This window comes from Chrysoperla carnea, assembly GCF_905475395.1.
Source record: "Chrysoperla carnea chromosome X unlocalized genomic scaffold, inChrCarn1.1 SUPER_X_unloc_2, whole genome shotgun sequence".
Taxonomy (NCBI): domain Eukaryota; kingdom Metazoa; phylum Arthropoda; class Insecta; order Neuroptera; family Chrysopidae; genus Chrysoperla; species Chrysoperla carnea.
The window spans coordinates 198,735-210,053 of record NW_025408145.1 but is presented as its reverse complement, the minus strand read 5'-3'; the positions used below and the strand labels follow the sequence as shown (position 1 = coordinate 210,053).

Genomic DNA, 11,319 nt, shown 5'->3' with positions numbered 1-11,319 from the left:
TTATTGTTTTTGCGTCGGTTGTGCTGTGTAATTTTTTGATTGTGATGAGTCTGTCTGCGTTTGCTACTAGTCTAAGGCATTTATTTTGAATTCGTTGTAGTTTAATAAATTGCGTTTTGGATGCACTGCACCAGACCGGTGCTGCGTTTGTTATAACTGGTTTTATTATTGCATCGTACAGCAACTTTTTTGTTTTTAGCGTTAGTGCACTGTACCTGTTAAGCAATGGATACAGTGTACGCACTACCCCGTGACCCTTGGCCACCAGGTGGTTTATTTGAGGCACAAACGACATGCCCTTATCCAGATATACACCCAGATATTTCACCTTGTTGCTGGTTGAGATACTCATCCCGTTCACCTTAAGGGGGCTTGTGATTTTGATGTTAGTGAATTTTTTGGTGAACAGGATGTGTTCGGTTTTTGAGTCGTTTATTTTAATTTTCCAGTCATTGGCGAATTTTAGGATCATATCCAGGTGTATCTGGACTTGTTTTGTCGCCACCTGGGCGTTAAATGAGTGCGCGTATATGGCGGTGTCGTCCGCATATACGGCCAGGTTTGTTTTGGCGAATTTGGGCATGTCGTTTATGTAGATATTGAAGATGATTGGTCCCAAAACTGATCCCTGTGGGACTCCTGCCCTTATTTCCCTTACAGTTGATTTTTTGGTTTTTATTTTCAGCCGAAAGTTTCGATTTTGGAGATAGCAGGCCATCAGCCTGCTGAGTTGGGTTGGAATACCAGTTTTGTAGATTTTGTGAATAGCCCCTTCTATCCAGACCGTGTCGAATGCTTTTTCGACATCCAGGAGGACCATGGAAGTGACGTTTCCTTTGTTGAAGTTTTTAGTTATTGAATCCGCGATTCTTGCCACTTGCATGGTGGTTCCGTGACCCTCCCGGAAGCCGAATTGCTCGTCGATTAGTATATTTTTTTGTGTAATGACTTTGTTCAGTCTAGATAGAATGAGCTTTTCGACCACTTTAGATAGCGAGCTCAGCAGACTAATTGGCCTGTAGCTTGCTGGGTCTGTTGGGTTTTTGTTGGGCTTCAGTATTGGGACCACCAACGCTGTTTTCCAGGCCTCGGGATAGTACCCCAATGCAAACATTGCGTTAACAATGTATGTAAGTTGCACTAACGCTTTTGTTGAGAGGTTTTTGACGTCTTTGTTTTGTATATTGTCTTGTCCGGGGGCTTTGTTGTTAGGTAATTTTCTGATTGTTTGTTTTATTTCCTGTGGCGACGTCAGTTTGATTCGTTTCTTTGGGCGATCGTTTTTGTTTTGTAGTTCTATTACGGACTGACGGACTGTGTTGTCAAGGGGTGATATGTTGTTGTTTTGTTGTACGGCTTCAATTGAGTCAGCAATGAGATCCGCCTTTTGTTTGTCGCTCATGTAGTTAGTGTTGTCTTTTATCAATGTGGGAATATTTTCCTTTTTGTGCCTAAATGATTTCGTTATTCTCCACAATGATTTGTCCCCTGGCTTGAGGGATTTAAGGGTGTCTTCCCATTGCTGATTCAACTGTTGCCTTATTTTTTGTCTTATCACCTTGTTTAGTTTGTTGATGTCGGGTTTGATTGTTTGTATTACTCGTCTGTGGTCCAGTCTACGTAGAGCGTTACGCGCTTTGATAAGGTTTATAATTTCTTGACTAAGGTCAAGTTTAGAAAAATTTATTTTAATTTGCTTTGTGTGTTTGTTTTTGGTGTTTATTATTGCACTTGTTAATTCGGCTAGCGCCATGTCAACATCTCTGTTTGTTTTTATTTTTTTATTTATGTTTATGTTATTATTTAGTGTTTTTCTAAACTTGACCCAGTCAGTTGTTTTATATGATGTACACTTTGTTGTTGTGTTGTCTGTGTGTTGATCGTTTAATGTAAACATGATTGGGTTATGGTCTGATGTCAGTTCTGTGTGTGTTGTGAGTTTAGTTATTTTGTTTACGTTTTTGTTTATGACGATGTCAATGTACGTTGGTGTTGCGTTGTTGTGTGGGAAGTGTGTAGGCTCTTCTGTGTGTAGTACGATCATGTTTTTGTCTGTTATGTGTTTGTATAAAGTACGTCCGTTTGTGTTTGTTATGTGGTTTTTCCAGGTGTGATGTCGAGCGTTCAAGTCTCCTATTATCAATGTTTTTGTTCCTATGTCGGTCAGTGTCTTTAGGTCAAGGTCCGTGAATATGTTGCGTGGGTTGTTGTACGCTGCAACAATAAAAATGTTATTAATTAGCTTGATGGCAAGATGTTCAATAGATGTTCTATTCTGAACGTCAACTGTTATGTACGGGATATTGTTTTTTATTAGAATAGCCACACCACCTCCGTGTGCAGTGCGATCCCTTCTCAAAATATTAAAATTTTTTATTTTTATTTTTATGTCCGGTGTCAGTTTTGTCTCGTTTATTGTCATAATATGTATATTGTGTTTTTCAACGTAATGTCTAAGTTCTTGGACGTTATGCCTTAGACCGCACGCGTTCCATGATCCTATGTTTATGGACATTGGGCAAACTTAGCACGAAGGAAATTATTAAATGTGATGAACTTTTCCAGTTCGCTCTTGCAGTTTCTTAGGGCTGTGTTTAGTTGTTTTACGAGTTCCAGCATTTGCTCGATGTTTATTAGGTTGTTGAGGTTTCGTATTTCTGCTGTCAATTCATTTAGATTGCCCATAGGATTTTGTAAGTTTTGACGCGGTTGTTGTGGTTGAGTGTTTTGTTGAACCGGTGGAGTTTGTGCCGGTTGTGTTGGTTGTAGGTGCATGTTTCTGTTCCAGGGATTTGTTGTTGGGGGAGGAGCTGGGACGTATTTTACTTTTTTCAATTCCAGTTTTTTGATGTATACTGGGCATTCTTTGTGGAATGCTAGGTGTTTACCCTGGCAGTTAACACATTTGATGTTTTTGGCGGTTGTCGGGTCCTCTTTGCGCACTTTGTCGCATTCTCTGGTCCAATGTCCTTCTGCGCATTTGAGGCAGTGTGGAGCCGCGCGGCAGTGGGTAGTACTATGGCCCCAGGACTGGCACCGCCTACATTGGATGATTTCGGGCGTGTTGTGCCGCATTTCCCAGGATATTTTTGTCCTGTTCACGTATTGTATGTTTTTGTTGAGATATTTAAGGTTTATTGTGCTATCACAGATTACCAGAAAGAGTCCTTTTTTTGTGTTTTTCAGTTTGAATACCTTTTCGACGTTTAATTTATATTTTTCTTCTAGATCTTCGATGATTTCTTCGGTGTCAGTGCTGTTGTCTAGCCCTCTTAAGATAAAGGCGTGTTTTCTGTCCGCTTTTGGGGTGTATGTGTGGTATTCCACTTTGCCTTCATTTAGAATTTCTTTGTACTTTTTGTATTCTTCATGATCATAAATGTACAAGTTTGTGTTGTTTGCGGTGTATTTGATGTGGAATCCTTTGTTTATTTCGTTTTCGAGTGATTTTACGTATGTTTTGTGGTCGGTAGTTTTGGCGTGTATAACAAGTGGTGGTGGCTTTTTTGGTTTGTTTTGACCCAGTTCAATTGAGTCATTGTCGTCGTCTTCTTCATTTTCATCGTTTTCTAAAGGCGCAAATCGGTTTTTTAGCGGTATTGTTGGGGGTTTTGGTGTGGGCTTGCCGGTTCCCCTTGAGGTCGATGGCTTGACGAACATTGAGCTTAAATCCATATTTTTGGTTGTGTTGTCATCAACGATCATTTCGGTTGTCGTTGTTGTATTATTGTTTTCAACATTCACTTGATTTAGTTTAATGTTTACTGTACCTTTATTATTTGTGTCTTTTTCACTGTCGTTAATTTTCGTTTCACACTTTTTTGTGTTCAGTTCACTATTTGTTGTGTCTTTTTCACTATTTAATATGTTCACTTCACTATTTTTTGTGTCCGTTTCACTGTTTAATGTGTCTTTTCCCACTATATTTTCTACATTTTCCTGATTTATTTCACTGGCATCTTGTATATTGAGTACAAGCACTTTATTTTTTGTTTTGGATGGGCTTTGCCCATCATTATTGAGGCGTTTTAAGCCACGAGGCTTAGGCTTCATGCACTGACTTGATATTGTTTTTTTGTTTGTTAAAAATTTGCATATAACAAAAAAATAAAATTGTGTTATGTAAGTCTGTAATTAAGTTGTAGTCACAACGATGTGTTCACTACAGCTGTTGTACAGAGAATGGACGAGAACCGGTGTTTTCAACGTGGTATGGCTGTTGCCAGTAATAAATGAAAATTTTTACAAATATATATTTTTCATAAATATCATTAATATTAAAGTATATTATTAAAATTTTCAATGAAGTAATCAATTTAAATATATACTTATTTATTATACCATATATTTTAAATAAAAATGCAACCGCACACAGTATTCTCAAGTGGCCACCCATCCGTGGTACTGACTGTGGCAAATGTTTCTAAACTATTATTTTATAAAATATTTATACAAAAAATAATTTACTCTTATCAAATATTAATTTGTGGCCTGTATTAAGGCCTATGTTATTTTCATTTTTTAGCAAAAATAATGAAATATTTCAATATATTATTAAAGTAACAGATCATTTCTTTTTTGGTGCTGCTTTTTTAATTTTTGTAGGAGATGATTTGGCAACAGAAGCTTTCTTAGCTTTTGGTGCTTTCGGTTTACGAGCAGGGCTACTTTTGGCAGCGGATTTTGTACTTTTTGCTGGTTTTGCTTTAACTGGTGCTTTTTTTGATGCCGCTGATGATTTTGCAGTAACTTTTTTAGCAGCAGTTGATGATGATGGAGTCGCTTTTTTTGCTTTAGGCTTTTTGGCTGCCAATGATGTAGTTGTGGCTTTCTTTTCTTTTGGTGCCCGTTTACTTTTAGCACTCTTTGCTGAACCTTTTGCTCCACTTTCTTTTTTGGATACTTTTGATTTAGCTGAAGAATTAGATGAAGCGGAAGCAGCCAATTTGAATGAACCAGATGCACCTTTACCTTTAGTTTGTACCAAGGCTCCCTCAGTTACAGCAGCTTTTAAATATTTTTTAATAAATGGTGAAATTTTATCAGAATCCACTTTATAATTTGCAGCTAAATATTTTTTAATTGCTTGTAATGATGAACCACCACGTTCTTTTAAATTTTTAATTGCGTTAACAACCATTTCTGATGTACGTGGATGTGTTGGTTTTGAATGTTGTTTTGTACGTTTAGCACCAGAAGCTGTTGCTTTTTTTGTTGGTGTTGTAGAAGCAGCAGTAACCGCAGTTGCTGCAACAGCTGTAGAATTTTCTTCGGCCATATTTTTTTACTTTATAAAAATAATGTATTTATTATAAATATTTAAATGATAAAATATAATAATTCTATCAAATAAAAAATAAAGGTTTTCAATTATATCATTATTCACAATAATATAAGTCCCTATGTAAGTCAAAGTACCATGTAGAAAACACATAAAAATTAAATAGTATTTCTAATTTACTGTCGTAGTAAACATGATTTATTTTTTCAATTTCTATAATATATAAAATAATAAATTATAAATTTAATAATAATATTTATTTTATAAATTAAAATATATTTAATTTTTTTATTAACAATTATTAATAAACATAGTTTAATATTAATTATTTCAATCATACAAAACAATAATATTTTTAAGGTAAACTTAAAAAGTATATATTTTTATTTTTTATTTAATATCGATTTATTATAAATTATTAGTATATAAATAATTAAAAAATTTAATATATAAATATATATATTATAGTATAAGATTTCATTTTTAGAAAAACTTTTTTTGTCAATAATGAAAACGTATTATTATGAAATGTGTTAATCGAACATTGACAAAATATATTTCATTAGAAAATACTTTTATTTATGCATTAATATCAATAATTAACTATTAAATTAATTTTTTCATAATTATATAAAGAAATTTTATACTGATATAAGTATTTATATATTATAATATTTATTTTAAATATAAAAAAATTTATGACAAAATATATTATTAGAGTATTTGTTGAGATTAATATAAGATTATTTTAAATAAGAATTAATTTATATAATTATTAAAATATTATTAATTTTATGTTATGTAATTTTAATAAAAATAAATAATAATAATAATAAATATACAAATTTTTTAACAATTTAAATTTTATATGATCTAAATAATTTTGTTAAGTACGATATGAGAAATCATTGTAAGCTTCGTTAAGAAACTTTGTAATATAAAATAATAATAATAATATTAAATATATAAATAAATAAAATAAATTTGATATATATTTTTAGTTCATTCTGTGTATAAATCAAAGGATACCGAATAATTGGTAACGGATGCGATATATTATAGTATCGAGTATTAAAACATAATATATAAATTTATCTTGTTATTCAAATTTTTTGTTACTTAACTTATGTATTTAGAAAATTTATAATATTATTTATATAATTGACATAAAATCTTATAAATTGAAATTTTATTAATATGTATCAAAAGAAGAGAGTAACGTATTGATATAATATCAAAGGATACTGATTATTTAAATAACGAATACGTCATATATTGTTTGTGTAACGAAGTTCACTTGGCCATCTAGTTTAAAATAACATTTTCAATAGAAAGTTTATATGCTTTTTTTTTTTTTTTTCTTTAATTATTAAAAAAATAAATTGAAATTTAATTCAATCAAATTTTATAATAATTTTAAAAAAATTTTTCCTTTTAAAAAATATTTTGTGATGTTGTGATAATATGTATTAATACAAGTGCATCCTGATACTTTTATCTCTAGTAAAGGTATGAGTATCATGAACAGTTTTGTTATCTAATGATATTATTTTGATAATATTTTGTGTATATTCTTATAATATTTTGTCTAAATATCATCATAATACAATATTATTTTGATAATATTTTATGAATATTCTTATAATATGTTACCTAAATGTCATCATAATATGATGAATTATTTCCATAATAACATATAAAAAAAGAAAAAAAAAAAAGAATCATTAATTTATAATTATTTAAATTGATTCTTTAAAAAAATATTATAATATATTATTTATAAAAATAATTTTTACTCTTATTTTAAATAAATTTGTGGCCTTTTATTAAAAGGCCTATGATCGATGTATTATTATTATAAAAATTAATGCAATGTTTTTAATTTATGCTTTCTTTTCAGTTTTCTTTGGTAATAACACTGCTTGAATGTTTGGTAATACACCACCTTGAGCAATTGTTACACCAGATAATAATTTATTTAATTCTTCATCATTACGAATTGCCAATTGTAAATGACGTGGAATGATACGTGTTTTTTTGTTATCACGGGCAGCATTACCAGCTAACTCGAGAACTTCTGCAGCCAAATATTCCATAACAGCAGCCAAATATACTGGGGCACCAGCACCTACTCGTTCAGCATAATTTCCTTTTCGTAATAATCTGTGAATTCTTCCAACAGGAAATTGTAATCCTGCTCGGCTTGATCTTGACTTTGCCTTTCCCTTTACTTTACCACCTTTACCTCGTCCAGACATAGCGAATAAATTTATTTAATTAATACTTTTTTTTGTAAATATAATCACACAGATGTGTACGTTACGGGGATTGTAACATAAATGTTTAAAATGTTATTTGGGTATTTTAATTTATAATATTTATAAAATATAAAACTTTAAAAATAAACCAATCACCTTATAGTATTATTTTCAGCCAATCAGAGAGTAGTATTCATTTTTATTGTTATATCCATCTTCGCGTATATAATACGCTAGTTGTATACACGACACGCTCATACATATACTGACTGGTGTTCTGTAACTATCTGTGTATATTAATTGTTTGTAACAATGCCACCAAAAACAAGTGGAAAAGCAGCAAAAAAAGCTGGCAAAGCTCAAAAAAATATATCAAAGAGTGATAAGAAAAAGAAGAGGAAGCGCAAGGAATCATATGCAATTTACATTTTCAAAGTATTAAAACAAGTGCATCCTGATACTGGTATCTCTAGTAAAGCTATGAGTATCATGAACAGTTTTGTTAATGATATTTTTGAACGTATTGCTGCTGAAGCATCACGTTTAGCACATTATAATAAACGTTCAACAATCACAAGTCGGGAAATTCAAACCGCAGTTCGATTATTATTACCTGGTGAATTGGCAAAGCACGCTGTTAGTGAAGGTACTAAAGCTGTTACAAAATATACAAGTTCAAAATAAATAAATCGAAAATATTATTTAATTGATAACATAAAAATACATCAACATATAAAAACGGCTCTCTTTTTAAGAGAGCCATCAAATTTTTTAAATAAGAGTAAATTATTTTTATATATACAAAAAAATAAAATAAACAATTATTAATATCATATTTAATATAAAATTTTATATATTAATAGCTTGAATATATCTATTATTAGTATATCAATATTATTAATTTTAAATATAATAAAGGATATCGCGGAATATATATCGTAAATCAGTGTAATGCAAATGCATTACATTACCTTTATTATTTTCATTTTACATTTACTACTTGTTTATGTACGCTTATAATTATTAGAAAAATATTTTTAATAATTTTAAAAAATAAATGAAATAATAAAAATTTAATAATAAATTATTTATTGAAAGTATAAAAAATGGTATAGCAAAATCTTTATTTTCTTTGATTAAGGCGAAATGTTTTATTAGTTATAAATTCGATAATCTCCTATCGATACTTGTTACTCTTAACTTGTATATATAAAAAATATAATAGTATATTAATTTATAATAAAATTTTTTCAAAAATTCAATAAGTTATTGTAAAATAAAATAGATAATATACAAATTATAAGTTATTATTGCAGATATATTACAATAAAAAAAAAAATAAATAAAAATATTTGGTAATGTATGTTATAAACAAAATAATTTGTTGTAAACAAATTATATAATATGTTATATTTATTAACAAATTTATTTACTCTTATATAAATAAAATTAGTGGCTTCCCAAAAAGGAAAGCCTGTTTAAATTTATCGGATGTATTAAATATTCTTTAATAAATTTACTAAATATTTTAAGTAAATTATTATATTTTCTTAACCTCCAAAACCATACAAAGTACGACCTTGTCGTTTTAATGCATATACAACATCCATAGCTGTAACTGTTTTACGTTTTGCGTGTTCAGTATATGTAACAGCATCCCGAATAACATTTTCAAGGAATACTTTAAGTACACCACGTGTTTCTTCATAAATTAAACCAGAGATACGTTTTACTCCACCTCGTCGTGCTAAACGACGAATTGCAGGTTTTGTAATACCTTGGATATTATCACGCAAAACTTTTCTATGACGTTTTGCACCCCCTTTTCCAAGACCCTTTCCACCTTTTCCTCTGCCAGTCATTTTAATAAAAAATTATTTACAATATTTTAACGAACGGATAACACGTGTGTTAACCTCACAAGTATTGTAATGTATGTGAGCGCCGGTACAATTGTGCCTTTTTATATAAAGCATTAAAGATTTTTTAAGCCACGCCTATACAATTTGATTAGTCCATACTCTGATAGCTATCCAATAGGATATGACAACAAAAATTTTGAAATTTCATATAAATATAAATACAACACATTTATTTCGCATTTAAACATTTGACTTTGTAGTATCAAATTGTCGAATATAATTTTTAAAATTGTGTGTTTTTTTGTAAAAACATTATTATTTGAAAATGGCTAGAACCAAGCAAACTGCACGTAAATCAACTGGTGGTAAAGCACCAAGAAAACAATTAGCAACGAAAGCTGCACGTAAAAGTGCACCAGCAACTGGTGGAGTAAAAAAACCACACAGATATCGTCCTGGTACAGTAGCTTTACGAGAAATTCGTCGTTATCAAAAAAGTACTGAATTGTTAATTCGTAAATTACCATTCCAACGTTTAGTACGTGAAATTGCACAAGATTTTAAAACCGATTTACGTTTCCAAAGTTCAGCTGTTATGGCATTACAAGAAGCTAGTGAAGCCTATTTAGTAGGTTTATTTGAAGATACCAATTTATGCGCAATTCATGCAAAGCGTGTTACAATTATGCCTAAGGATATACAATTGGCAAGACGTATTCGTGGAGAACGTGCATAAGCGTTTTAAATGACAATTTAAAAAAAAAAAAACAAATAAGAAATATTTTCGGTCCTATATATAGGACCAACATATATTATTAAATAAGAGTATATTATTTTTATTAAAAAATATATATATATATATATATATATAAATTATTGAAATAAAATTAAACATTATTAAAATTTTGTTATAATTATAAGCGATTGCTATTTCTAAAAATAAATAAATTTCATAAAATTTATATTATTTTATATTCATTTGAAATATTAAAAAAACTTCTCGCTTTAAAGTAACCATGATATGAGTTATAAATGCAATAAAATTTTATACAAAAAATAATATTTATTTGTTGACGAATAATATAAAAGGTTTACATTTCTAAATAACATATATTTATATATGGTGTGTAAAAAAAAAGAAAAGAAGAAAAATAATATATATTTTTAATATAAAAAGGCAACCGCACACAGTGTTCCCAAGCGGTCACCCATCCAAGTACTGACTGTGCCCAATGTTGCTTAACTTCGGTGATCGGACGAGAACCAAATTCAAATTCAAAAACAGTTTATTAATCAACATTTAAAAATACAATACATTACATACATAACATATATTACAAAACTTTTAGGACGAGAACCGGTGTTTTCAACGTGGTATGGCTGTTGCCAGTAATAAATGAAAATTTTTACAAATATATATTTTTCATAAATATCATTAATATTAAAGTATATTATTAAAATTTTCAATGAAGTAATCAATTTAAATATATACTTATTTATTATACCATATATTTTAAATAAAAATGCAACCGCACACAGTATTCTCAAGTGGCCACCCATCCGTGGTACTGACTGTGGCAAATGTTTCTAAACTATTATTTTATAAAATATTTATACAAAAAATAATTTACTCTTATCAAATATTAATTTGTGGCCTGTATTAAGGCCTATGTTATTTTCATTTTTTAGCAAAAATAATGAAATATTTCAATATATTATTAAAGTAACAGATCATTTCTTTTTTGGTGCTGCTTTTTTAATTTTTGTAGGAGATGATTTGGCAACAGAAGCTTTCTTAGCTTTTGGTGCTTTCGGTTTACGAGCAGGGCTACTTTTGGCAGCGGATTTTGTACTTTTTGCTGGTTTTGCTTTAACTGGTGCTTTTTTTGATGCCGCTGATGATTTTGCAGTAACTTTT

At 29.9% G+C, this 11,319-nt stretch overlaps 1 pseudogene; it reads right to left on the bottom strand.

Moving 5' to 3' along the window:
• Positions 1 to 10,576: 10,576 nt before the first annotated feature.
• Positions 10,577 to 10,789, bottom strand: LOC123304101 (annotated as a pseudogene).
• Between the last annotated feature and the right edge of the window lie 530 nt (positions 10,790 to 11,319).